The 12,268-nt window shown below is 39.1% G+C and overlaps 1 protein-coding gene across 17 annotated transcripts in view; it reads left to right on the forward strand.

The window, feature by feature from the left end:
• PCDH15 (protocadherin related 15) overlaps positions 1–12,268 on the forward strand; it is a 649,118-nt gene that overhangs the window by 165,138 nt on the left and 471,712 nt on the right. For all 17 annotated transcript variants that reach the window (XR_014564822.1, XM_083740648.1, XM_083740659.1 and 14 more), the window contains one exon: positions 8,692–8,770. The gene's annotated coding sequence lies outside the window, so the exon portion shown is untranslated. The remainder of the gene's footprint in view (positions 1–8,691; positions 8,771–12,268) is intronic.

Here is a 12,268-nt window from a genome sequence, read left to right on the forward strand (position 1 = left end):
CCTGAATTGCTCTAAATGTGCATCTAAGCCTTGGCTCCCATTTGTCTGAGGCAGGCTTCCACAAACTCGGCCCTCCAGAGGTTTTTGGCCTTTAGCTCCCATGATCCCTAGCTAGCAGGACCAGTGGTCAGGGATGGTGGGAACTGTAATCTCAAAACACCTGGAGGGCCGAGTCTGGGGAAGCCTGGTCTGAGGCTTCATTTGTCTGTTTAATAAATATATATTCTTATGGTGTAGTGTAGTGGTTAAGAGCGGTAGTCTCGTAATCTGGGGAACCGGGTTCGCGTCTCCGCTCCTCCACCTGCAGCTTCTGGGTGACCTTGGGCCAGTCACACTTCTTTGAAGTCTCTCAGCCCCACTCACCTCACAGAGTGTTTGTTGTGGGGGAGGAAGGGAAAGGAGAATGTTAGCCGCTTTGAGACTCCTTAAAGGGAGTGAAAGGCAGGATATCAAATCCAAACTCTTCTACTCTTCTTGATAAGGATTCTGCCAAGCACAGAATATATTAATAGCTGCTGCAGCCCCTTGAAGAGCTAATTAAGACATCAAACTGGGCTATTTGTAAAAATTGGGTTTTTTTCTGTTTGGCTATAATTATTTTTTCTGTGAATAAGATGGCAAACCTTTTTTTTAACAACTGAAAAGAAATACTACATCCCGACATTGTGGGATATCCTCATGGCTGCATCTAAAATATGGCTTTCAGAGCATTTGACCTTTCTTAATCTCAGGGTAATACTTCACATTACTGAAGACATGCTGTGCCTACCAAAAATGCTATCCTTGTCAAGGTCTCCAAACTCTTATTCAGTAGCAGTGACAGATTCACAGAACATTATCCTATTGTGCAGACCTCACCAGTGGTAGCTAGTGATCTGAAGCTTAGGAGGAAGGAGGCACATGATGGTACCCTGTCACAGAGTTAAATGGTTTACTACACCATGGAGATAAAAGGAAGAATCAACAGAGAAATGCTCTTTTTGATGACAGCTCTCTGTTTCTTACAGTGGGCAGTTCTTGCTTCAGTAGACTTCAGACTCTTGTTTGTGCAATGTCACCAGCAAGATGATTAAGTTTGCTCATTGGCTTTACTTGTTGCTTATGATCCCTTTTATGTTCCATTCCTAGTTAGATTATAATAATACTTGAAAAGGGGGGGGGGAATCAGAAGAAGGATACTAAAGTAATGTGCAGCAGTAATTGGAATATTAGTTTGTAAGTAACCTCAGGAAATCATGTAGAATCTGAATTAAGTGTGCTGTTGAGCAGGATAATCCTTTCTTAATCAGCACTCAAGAGGAATACATAGTTTCTAAACCTGTAAAATAAATTCCAGTGAGAACATTTTTTAAAAAAACAAAAAAAAGATTCTGGCTGAAGGCAGCCTATGGGATGAAATGAGTTATGATGAATACTATATCAAAGTAACATGAGGAAAATGTTAGGTGTCTTTCTAACCCCTACCCATTGCCCATGCAAACTTGGGTTGCCATCCAGTGATGGTCGCCCACTTACGCAATGGCATATTAGGTTTATCTTCCTCCTCCTCCAACCTCTGTACATACCCCAAATTTGTTCTCTTAGGGTTGGATTACCAGTAGCAAAAGAAGGTACTGGTAGCAAAAGAAGCAGGAAGCTGTGGGAAGAGGAAATGGTGCAGATAAAAAGGCTGCGTCCTCAAAAAACCACTATGGAAGTTAGAAGACAGCCTTGCCCTATGGGTTTTCTGCAGGGAAATATTTTACCACCGCCAGGGCTTTTTTGCAGAGCAGACTCTACATGGTGCCCTTGCAGCCATAATTGGGATTTTAAAAGAAGGGAAAGAGGAAGTTGGGGTAGGAGGCCATCTAGGGGCAATAGAATGGCTCCCGCAGATCTGGCTGAAGAAGATGAATCCTTTGAATTCATGCCAAAAACACAAAGCTACAAAAAGAAGCTTAGGTTTTTGAAATCTTTATTGGTCCTGGCCAATCTCAGCAATGAGAAAACAATAAAGAGAAAATAAGAGTGATATGAGTAGAAAATGCATACTTATACCTGTAAATAGCTTTGCCTTGCTGTGATAGTAGTCTTTAATGTCCCTTTTTATTTCTGCACTGTGTTAAAAAATATATTTGTATGTGTTCAGGAATCTGCGCGGTGACCCTCTGCTTGCAGATTTGATCTGCTGCTCTTTATTCACCTTCAGGCATGCCTCAAGGGTTCTTGTGCCATATGTATGTATTAAAACAATCAGACTTTAGTGGCTGACAAAATCTGGGTTGTTGAAATGTTGTCAGGTCATGTTTTAAACCCAAGCCCTTTCAAGGTCTCCTGGGGAAATAGGCATCATTTGCTCTTCCTCTATTCCTCTCTCTCTCTTTAAACTGCTTTGGCTTCCCTCCCAGCCACTGTCAGTGGAAGAACCAACCAAATAAGCTTCATGCCTGCATGCTTCAGTAAAGTCAGATTAATGTTCTTCTAGATAGCATGGTCAAACCAACTGACCTTTGCCAGCTTGTTTGCATCAAGGTGAATTATTAATTACAAAGCTCGTTGAGGGATTTTCAATATGAACCTTTTGCTGCTGTTTGAGACAATCTATTCAGGCAGATAAATAGGTTGGCATGAAAATACTGAAATAAGGGGATGGCATGGAAATAGGTATTATCATCATTTTCTATTTCAAACAGATGCAAAACTTAAGATGTCACAACTGTAATATTTTTGTGGGTTGCTTGCCCTTCCATTCACTTCAACTTCCGGCCATTGCTGCAGCATTTTCATATTTGTGTGCCTATCTTAGCAAGTTCTCAAGACTCTCAGTTTCTGTCATTCTGTAACACACTATAAACTGTTCTGCAGTAGTTTGCTGCTGAAACTCATTGGCACAGTTTAGCAAGTATCTTTAGATATTATTGGGCATTACTTCACGTATTTCAAAATGTGGAAAGTCAGCCATACTACCTTGGTGGTCTTCCATTTTTTGCTTTGTTCATTAACCCACACATGTAGGTCTGTGGAGGATTAAATATAATTAATATATCTTCGTACTAATTCACATCAAAAACTATAACTGGCTATTGTACCACTATATGCATTTTTTAAGTTACCTAGAAGACAATGTATCAGTTTTCTTCTGTTGTTCCTATGAATCTGAAAAGAAAGGGAGTCTTAAGCAATATGAGTTATTATGCCCTCTTGCAGAAGAAAGACCCTTTTGAAAGAAAGGGAGGATCCATCTGTTTTCATTTCTGTTTCAATATTAAGAAAAATTATGGCAGAAACCTTTATGCTCCCTTGCTTCTCATATGCGGTTATGGCATAGCCGCTGCATCTTATGTGCATGCACAAATACTGTGGGTTACCTGCTGGAGAAGGACTAACCACTCAGTTTCATGATTAGGTAGAAGGTTCTGCCTCCCCTATATTGTTTATTAATAATTTTATATTATTTCCCACATGAATGAATGGCAAAATATGGAAGAAAGTAAATGGGTGCATTTGAGTTCACTATCTGCCCATTTTTCTCTCTTCTCCCCTAGCTGCATAATGTCTCTGAAAACAGTGTCTCGTACCAAATGCAAACGAACTGCGAAAAAGACTATGAATTGGAGGTGGGGATCAGCATTTACTGTCAGAAAGTCTAATCAGAATCTACTTTCCTGTTATCTGAATCCAATGGTTTGGGTCCTACCCTCTGAAGAAGCAAAAAACAAGCTTGTTCCATCTTCCATGTGACAGCTTTTTAGATATTTGAAGATGACTATCATACCACTTTTCAGTCTTTTCTTTTCCATGCTAAACATACTCAACTCCCTCAATTGTTCCTTGTAAACCTGGTTTCCAGACATCTTGGTCACCCCAATATGAACACCTTTCAGCTTTTCAATATCCTTCATAAACTGTGGCACCCAGAACTGGACCAAATGGTCTGAGCAAGGCAGAACAGAGTGGTACTATTACTTCCCTTGATTGGGACACTATACTTTTGTTAATGCAGCCTAGAATTGCATTAGCTTTTTTTGCTGCTGCATCACACCATTGACTCATGTTCAGCTTGTGGTCTACTAACATCCCCCTACATGACTTTTCTATGGCCAACTATCAGTGAAGTGAAAAATGTGTCACTTCAATCATTGCAATAGAAATTAAGGGAAATACTGTCATGGAATAATCATGTGCTCAGCTTAATATTGGTTTTATGGAGCTGAAGTGTATAAGCAATAAAGAATGTTCATCAAAAGGAAAGGAGAATGGTTGCAGTCCTATACCTACTGTCTTGGGGCTAAGTCCCATTGAATTCAGTGAAGCTTGCTTCTGAATAGATATGTGTAGGATTGTGCTATTAATTGCCTTAAGAGTGACAACTTTTGAGAAGTATTAAATATATTCAAAGAAGATAAGTTGACAAGTTAAGGCTATCCCTTGCCTATTCAATTCCTGAATGCATTTTTCAACCTTTGTGAAGTGAACCATCTTTTAGCATAATTATTTTTTCATCTACTATATAAAATAGCAAAGGCTTCCAATGCAAAGTGGGAAAGGTGATAGCTGTTGAATTACTGAAAAAAATCTTCAATTTTAAGCATTTGAAAATGACTAGATTTTTTTATTGTCAGATAGAGGCCTTGATATGGAAAGGGATTTCAGTGAATTAAGTACTGTAGAGGTTTTTAATCTGTTACAGTGAAATGTCACTTTTGCATAGCATGTGTCCTACCTTTTATTTTATTTTTATTTATTTATTTTTTTATTTAAAAATCCTTTGGTACTATATCATGATCACCTAGACGAGTTCCAATCTGAAGAAACCTGGATTAATAGGATAGTTTGTATGAGGGGCTCATTTGTTTTGCTGTAGATAGTAATCAATAATGAGAACCCTGGGAGTATTTCTGGAATCATTTTATTGTAAGTGAAGCTGTGTTGAAAATTAATGAATGTAGGGCACCTTGTTACTTTGGAATGCCCTGTTAAACTGGCTTTGCAACCAAGTGCTTACTGAGTCATTCTATTAACTCGTATAATTCCAGTTAAAACTGAGTTTTGTTGCATTTTGATTTTCTGAAGGATAAAAAATAAAATCTTAATAAAAAATATATTTACAAGTGGAGAATTATATTTGTATTTGTATATTATATTGTAAAAATTCCCTTCCCTCTTCCATCACTCAACCTCCTATGTTTTCCCCATGCAACCATCTGTCTATATCATATATGCATACTCTCAGATATACCGTCCCTGAAGAATGTAGGATCCCTCCCCCCTCCATTCTCCTAATCCCAATCCTTTCCTCAGCTCTCCCCTTTCACCTCCCCTTTCCCTTTTATCATTTGTGGACATTCAGCAGCAGGTAAGCAATCCACTGTGGGATGCCCAAGTGGCAAAACCATTGAACCATGAATTGCTAACACTTTGGTCCCTGGACCAATAACAGGAGATTGTGTTGGGCTAGCAGCAACAAGCACAGGCTGCATGACCACCCTCATGTCAGCTCTGGGTGTAATCTCCTTCTGTGCACTTGGGGGGGGGGGATCACCTTAACACCCAGTGACAGGAGAGGGCTTGGCCGACTTCAGAAAAAAGTATTTGGATGTTGTTTTTGGCAAGTATTTGGGCAATGGCAGCTAACAATAGCAGATAGCCTTCTGCCCTGTCTCTCTGAGTTTAGCATAGTAAGGTAAAGGTAAAGGGACCCCTGACCATTAGGTCCAGTCGTGGCTGACTCTGGGGTTGCGGCACTCATCTCACTTTATTGGCTTAGGGAGCCGGCATACAGCTTCTAGGTCATGTGGCCAGCATGACTAAGCCGCTTCTGGCGAACCAGAGCAGTGCACGGATAAGCCGTTTACCTTCCTGCTGGAGTGGTACCTATTTATCTACTTGCACTTTGACGTGCTTTCAAACTGCTAAGTTGGCAGGAGCAGGGACCAAGCAACGGGAGCTCACTCCGTCACGGGGATTCGAACCCCCGACCTTCTGATCGGCAATTCCTAGGCCCTGTGGTTTAACCCACAGCCCCACCCGCGTCCCAGGTGTCCACAAAATCTGCATTCTATATCTCTTCAAGGCTTATTGTAGGACAGATAAACCTTTGGAGTGATTCACTGACCAATACTGCTAATGATACTTCATTGTATTCTGACTGTGCTGTGAGTTCCCTGCTCACTTTAATCCTCTAACTTGAACAGCTGTGGATTTTTTTTTTAGATTTGTGGTGTTATTGTTGTTTTTTAATGGAGATGAAATCTGCAACACTGCTTTTTGCCTCAAGGCACTTCCTTGAAACTTACATAGCTGTATACCTGTAGTGTTTTGTCTATTTGTGCACCTAAGGGCCTTAAAAATATTTCCTTTTCTATTATTCCTCTGTTCTTTTGCCCAACTATGGGAAAGACCATGGGAAAGACTTAATTCTGTTTTGCTGGAGTTGGTACAGCCTCTTTTTATCTTGCTTAGAGCGCATTCAAGATTTTTCAGCAAGTGCCTTTTCCTCCTTCTGCATGAATGATGCACAAATACACCCTACTACTAATAAACCTCTGTGAAGAAACCAACCTTGGAGACCGTACGTCCATACATAAAGTTAACCTTTTAATGTCCTGCAGGGTGGGGTACAGAAGCCAAAGCTACATATTGACAGAAGTGAGTTAAAATGTTTCAGTTCACAGGATTTGACCCAGCATAGAGCAAAGATCTAGACACCAGACAGTCAAGTTGTATTGCCACCCAGCCTGCATGTGGGAAGAACATTACAAGCAGATTGAGGGGCCCCTCGTAATGGGGTGGGGACATGGAGTTTATAAATCACAGTTTCGCTAGTGATATAGACAGACAGACAGGAGAAGCTAATGGGGTGATTCACAGAGAGGTTTTTCAAGATGATATTGCTCAGTAATTGCCCATTCTGAGTCAATAAAATCAAATGTCATGGGCTGAACCTGTAGGTAATAAACTTTCATTTTAAGTTGCCAAGGACATATGTTGATCTTTATTTGTGAATCAGCATAACAGAATAAATCTTGAGCATTGGAAAGAACACTGCCTCTTAATACGTCACTAAATTAAATTACCATGTGTGGAATCTCTATGTTAATTCCACAATGAACTGATTTCAGAGATGCAGCTCCTTAGGGTTATGTTATGTTGTTATGTTATAATTTCCTTCTTAGTAATTAATTATAATCTACTTTTCAAATATTTTTTTCAGAGCATGTGGAAAGTGGTACATTTTAGTGGTATGCTTACAGAACCATTTCCTTCTCTTTTTTTTAATATTCTTCATCAGGTCTTAATATATTTAACTGACATTAAGGCTGGATAAATGCAACATTTTCTTATAGGATTGTGGAGACTGAGCATATATTTTTGCCCCTAAAAAGCACTTCTTGAAAAAGTGGTTTCATTCTGAAAATAAACACTCATTGCAGATATGACCTTAGTATTTGTGAGCTGCTTGGGTCTTCATTGGATAAATTTATTCAATAGCTGGTGGCACTGAATTTTAAGGAGAGCTCCTTAGAAGCACAAGTGCTCTTACCACACAAAAAGGAAAGTGTATTTGGCACATTTCACAGCTGATTAGCAGATTCTGCAGCAGACCTTGCTACGTGGTCTGAGCCACAGGTACACATAAGCACATTTCTCTTTTTTTGTGGGGACATTTGACTTTAGGTTCTTATATTGCTGAAATTATTGTCTGTAAAATTTAAAAAAAAATGTTTTCAAGCAAATAATATTTTAGATACTGTGACCTGGTATTTGGGTCTGCTAAATATTGAGCATATGCGCAGAATCTTGATTTACTTCTGGGGGAAATGAATTATTTGTGTTACATATGAGCTCCTTGTGTTTATGAATTATGGCAACATCACCGCTTGCGATATATAATGAAATAGGTCCTTTTATATTGGTGAAGAAAGTCAGAATAGAGCTCTGCCTTGAGAGGCAACCATGTAAGGGCATGTTGCCACCCACTCAATAAGGCAGTATGTGCAATTGGGCTATATACTGGCTAATTTGCGTGGACCCTAATAGACAAAATATGAATGACATTTGAACAATACCAAGGATGTTTAGGGCATATATCAAGTATTCCTATTTTACAAGTGCGATAATCTGGACTTTACAGGGTTTTGTACAATATTCATGTAAATATTAACATTAAATATTAAATATTACTATAGTTTTATAAATAGCTTAGGGAGGGAAAGAAATCCACTTTTGGGTAGTTACTGAGGAATACTTAGCTGCTTCACATTTATCTTGATCTTTTTTATTATATATATATTTTAAAGAACTAGAATAAAATACTGTTACTACAGCTTCTTGGTTCAGTGTCTTACTTGAATAAAAAAATCCAGAAAGGCTCCTGTCAAAATTTTATTGTAATTACTTTAAATACTGGACACGCATATACATATGTTGAGGATAAAAGCACCATATTGTAACAGTAAAGTGAAATAAAGATATTAAATAACTCAAACATAAGAAAGAAGTGTTGTTGCTTTTGCGCCAGTCTTCAGCATGTAGACTCGGATTAGAAGGAGGCCCTCTTTTTATTACAGTTGGCAAGTGCCACAAAAATTATATACGATCAAATAAATTATCGTTAAGACTGTTCTGTGTTTGCTACTGCATGCATTTATAACATAACACCATTTTGCCACCATTTTTTTTAAAAAAAATATATGATTTTTTTATCTACAGGTTTGCAACAATGGTGGACAAACTACAGAATGCCATATTGCAGTGAAGCTCAACCCAACATCATGACTCCAGAGTCTTGGTGAGGAAATGTTTCAGAAACTTGAATCTTTTTGTTTATTTAACGTCAGAGAGCATATGTTACATTTTGCACAAAGAGTTAAATGAATATGTTTTTATTTATATTCATAATCCTTGCACTTACTGAGAGACAAATGGGATGTAATGTGGCAGTCACAGGTTATGCACACATCTGTCCACTTCTTAAAATGGAAGGGTAGTTAGGGTTTTTCAAAAAACTTCTATATGGGTGACTTGAGACAAACCTTTCCACGCCTCTGTCTTACTCATTGCTCAAATGATGAACCACATTTGTTTTCAGGCCGACTGATTTCTCGCAACTGAGCCAGGTTGGCAGAAACATGCTAAGTCACAGCATAAAATATATCATAAGTCAAAGGGAGATAAAGGGAGCTCAGTTTCCTTCCCTCCCAAGTCCATATGCATATATCAGTGTTAAATATTATAGCCCAATCTCACCTGACCACTTCGATAGGAATTAGCAGGTACAGTGGTGCCCCGCAAGACGAATGCCTCGTAAAACAAAAAACGCGCAAGACGAAAGGGTTTTTCGGTTTTTGCATCACTTCGCAAGACGAATTTCCCTATGGGCTTGCTTTGCAAGACGAAAACGTCTTACGAGTTTGTTCCCTTTTTTCCTAAAGCCGCTTGAAGAGGCGCAGTTGCGATGGACCGTGCTTCGCAAGACGAAAAACATCGCAAGACGAAAAGACTCGCGGAACAAATTAATTTCGTCTTGCGAGGCACCACTGTACACTGGGACATGAGCAGCCAGTATGGCTGGTCCTTCTTTGTTCCTTGTCCCAGTTTGTTCCTTGTCCCAGTCTATTATCAAACATTTTTTTAAAAAAGCACCAAACAAACCCTGTTGATTAATCTTCTGGTGCTTAAACTGAGTGAACCTGCATACAGTGGTACCTCAGGTTACAGACGCTTCAGGTTACAGACGCTTCAGGTTACAGACTCCGCTAACTCAGAAATAGTACCTCAGGTTAAGAACTTTGCTTCAGGATGAGAACAGAAATTGTGTGGTGGCAGCGGGAGGCCTCATTAGCTAAAGTGGTACCTCACGTTAAGAATGGACCTCCAGAATGAATTAAATTCTTAACCCGAGGTACCGTAGTATTTCCAAAACTTTCATATAGGCATAGAGAAAGGGATGACAGTGTTCTTTTTAATCTCAGCTGCTCTGAAGGCTGCTTCAAATATTTAAAGTAAATGGGAAGAGGAGGCTCGAATTTTAGTCACACTTGTGCTAGCGGCTCACAGGCAAAGGGGGAAATGATCACCATCATATCCCACTGTGTTTCATCAAGGAATCCAAAGCCATCACCCATCCAAGCATTGAGCAGCAGACCTAGAAGTGCTTAGCTTCAGCAAGGTAGTGCCTTCAGACCATGCCATGGGACAACATGAATTTTCCTCCAATACACACTTTGTTCTTGTACTGGGAAATGCAAATCCTTCCCTTCCCTTTTGCGTCAGATTAGACCCAGATGTAATCGGTAGAAGACTCTCCTTCCTTGAAGCTTTGTAATCAGAGGTTAGATGGCCACCTGTCATGTATGATCTTGTTGAGATTTTTGCATTGCAAGGGCTTGGACTAGATGACTTTTGGGGTCCCTTCTAACTCTACAATTCTATGATGCTATGATAAATATGAGTTACAATTGCTCCCTCTATCGCTGATTCCTTTTGAACTAAACTGAATAGCTTCTATTGGGCTTTTGCTGCTTCTTGTGATGCCTGTAGTGATTGAGATGAATGAAGGAACAGTTTTTCTTATCTTCCATTAAAGCTTTAGTTGATGGTATCCAAAATAGAATACTAAATTAATGGTAAAAACTCACACACCTCACCCAATATACACCAATCCAGTGTTTGTGGCTGGAGACAGGATCATTTATTTGGTCCATGAAGATTTCTCAACAGATATTTAATTATTCTCTAAAATGTAAAAGAGTGCCAGAGCTTTGCTTGGCAAAATTATGCTATCAGGAACAATGAACATTTAGTCCATTGATGGATAAATGCTGGTATCAAAATATGACATATTTATTTCAGAAATTTGACAATCTACGCAATTATTTTTTTCCCCAAGGGGATATTGCTTTAGGCAAGAAAGATTTTAAATCGTGTAGAAATGATGTGTTTATGCAGGAAAATTTTGCATCTCTTTATACCTCCGGTATAAATATAAACCAGACCCAGGGGATTGCTTATTTAAAATTAGTACACTTTGTTTGATGAAGGAACTCACTCTTGCTTGGTTGCTATTAATGCCTTCTACATTTCTTGATATTAGCGAAGATACCATACAATCTAGTTTCTACCACTGGTCAATAGGTCAGAAAATAGGTTTCCTGTAAGGATATTAATACAGGCATCCCCACATTTACATATTTTTGGATACAGTAGTTTTTGCATGGATTGAAGAGAGAGTGGCAGATAGGGTATTTAAGGGGCATTTACAGGGTGCTCCCCGCTTTATGCGTTTAGGGGCCCAGAACATAACACTCCATAAGTGGGAGCCCCAGTATACTGGGGCACAAGCCAAAGTTTACATTGCAAATGTGAAATATCACAGAATTGATTGTCTCTATTTTCTCCAGTTCCTCAATTTTATTTTTGCATATTTAATTACGGACAGCAGTTACCTACAGCAGTTATATATATAAAAGAAAGAGACGATTATGCATTGTAGCCCTAGCTTATATTTTAAAACGAGCTTTTTAGTTACACATAAAATCTGTTTTGTACATTTTTGGAAGAAAAATATCACATGTTAGAAAAAGGAATGTTTTGTTTGTTGTTGAGAAGGCTGCCAGAGGGCAATCTGGTTATCCTATAGGCACAACTGACAAGTGTGCTCAGCTGCTGGGAATTTGCACAGGGACTTTTCTTATTTGCCTAAATTACATTTTAGAGGGCAATTTATTACGTCTAGACCACTTGAATGCGTATTGATAAGTTCTGCTTAATATTGCACACTTGAGAGCCTTACTCTACATCATAAGTTACTTCCTGCTGTTACACTTAACTTAAGTCAAAGCTTTACTAAAGGATGAGGGTCGGGTGGCTGTCAGAATATCTTGCTTTTAATAGCTGCTGACTATCATTTAAACAACAACTCTATCCTTCATAGCGATCTGTGCTAGATGTTTTACCCACCAAGTTGGCAAGTAATAGTTATAGTTTATCTAGAGACCATTTCCACCAGTTCATCCCACACTCCCAACATTTCACTGCACCCTGAGGTGGCCAAAAAGCCAGAGCAAGCCCTGGCTGGAGTATTTATGAATTTTGCTGAATTTCTTAGGGGACAAATTGAATGTATTAACTGTGAGAGGACGCAGAAGGCTTAGCCCCTAACTTAATGGTGCCCCAAATAAATATTTGGCTTTCTCCTACACAAGTGAATAGTTGCCATTCATTCCTATAGGGGACATAGTGTTGCAGTTGGGGACACAAAGAGTAATTTAGTCCAACCCTCTACGAT

The sequence above is a fragment of the Podarcis gaigeae genome (assembly GCF_964106915.1).
Source record: "Podarcis gaigeae genome assembly, chromosome: 5".
In the NCBI taxonomy this organism is placed as follows: domain Eukaryota; kingdom Metazoa; phylum Chordata; class Lepidosauria; order Squamata; family Lacertidae; genus Podarcis; species Podarcis gaigeae.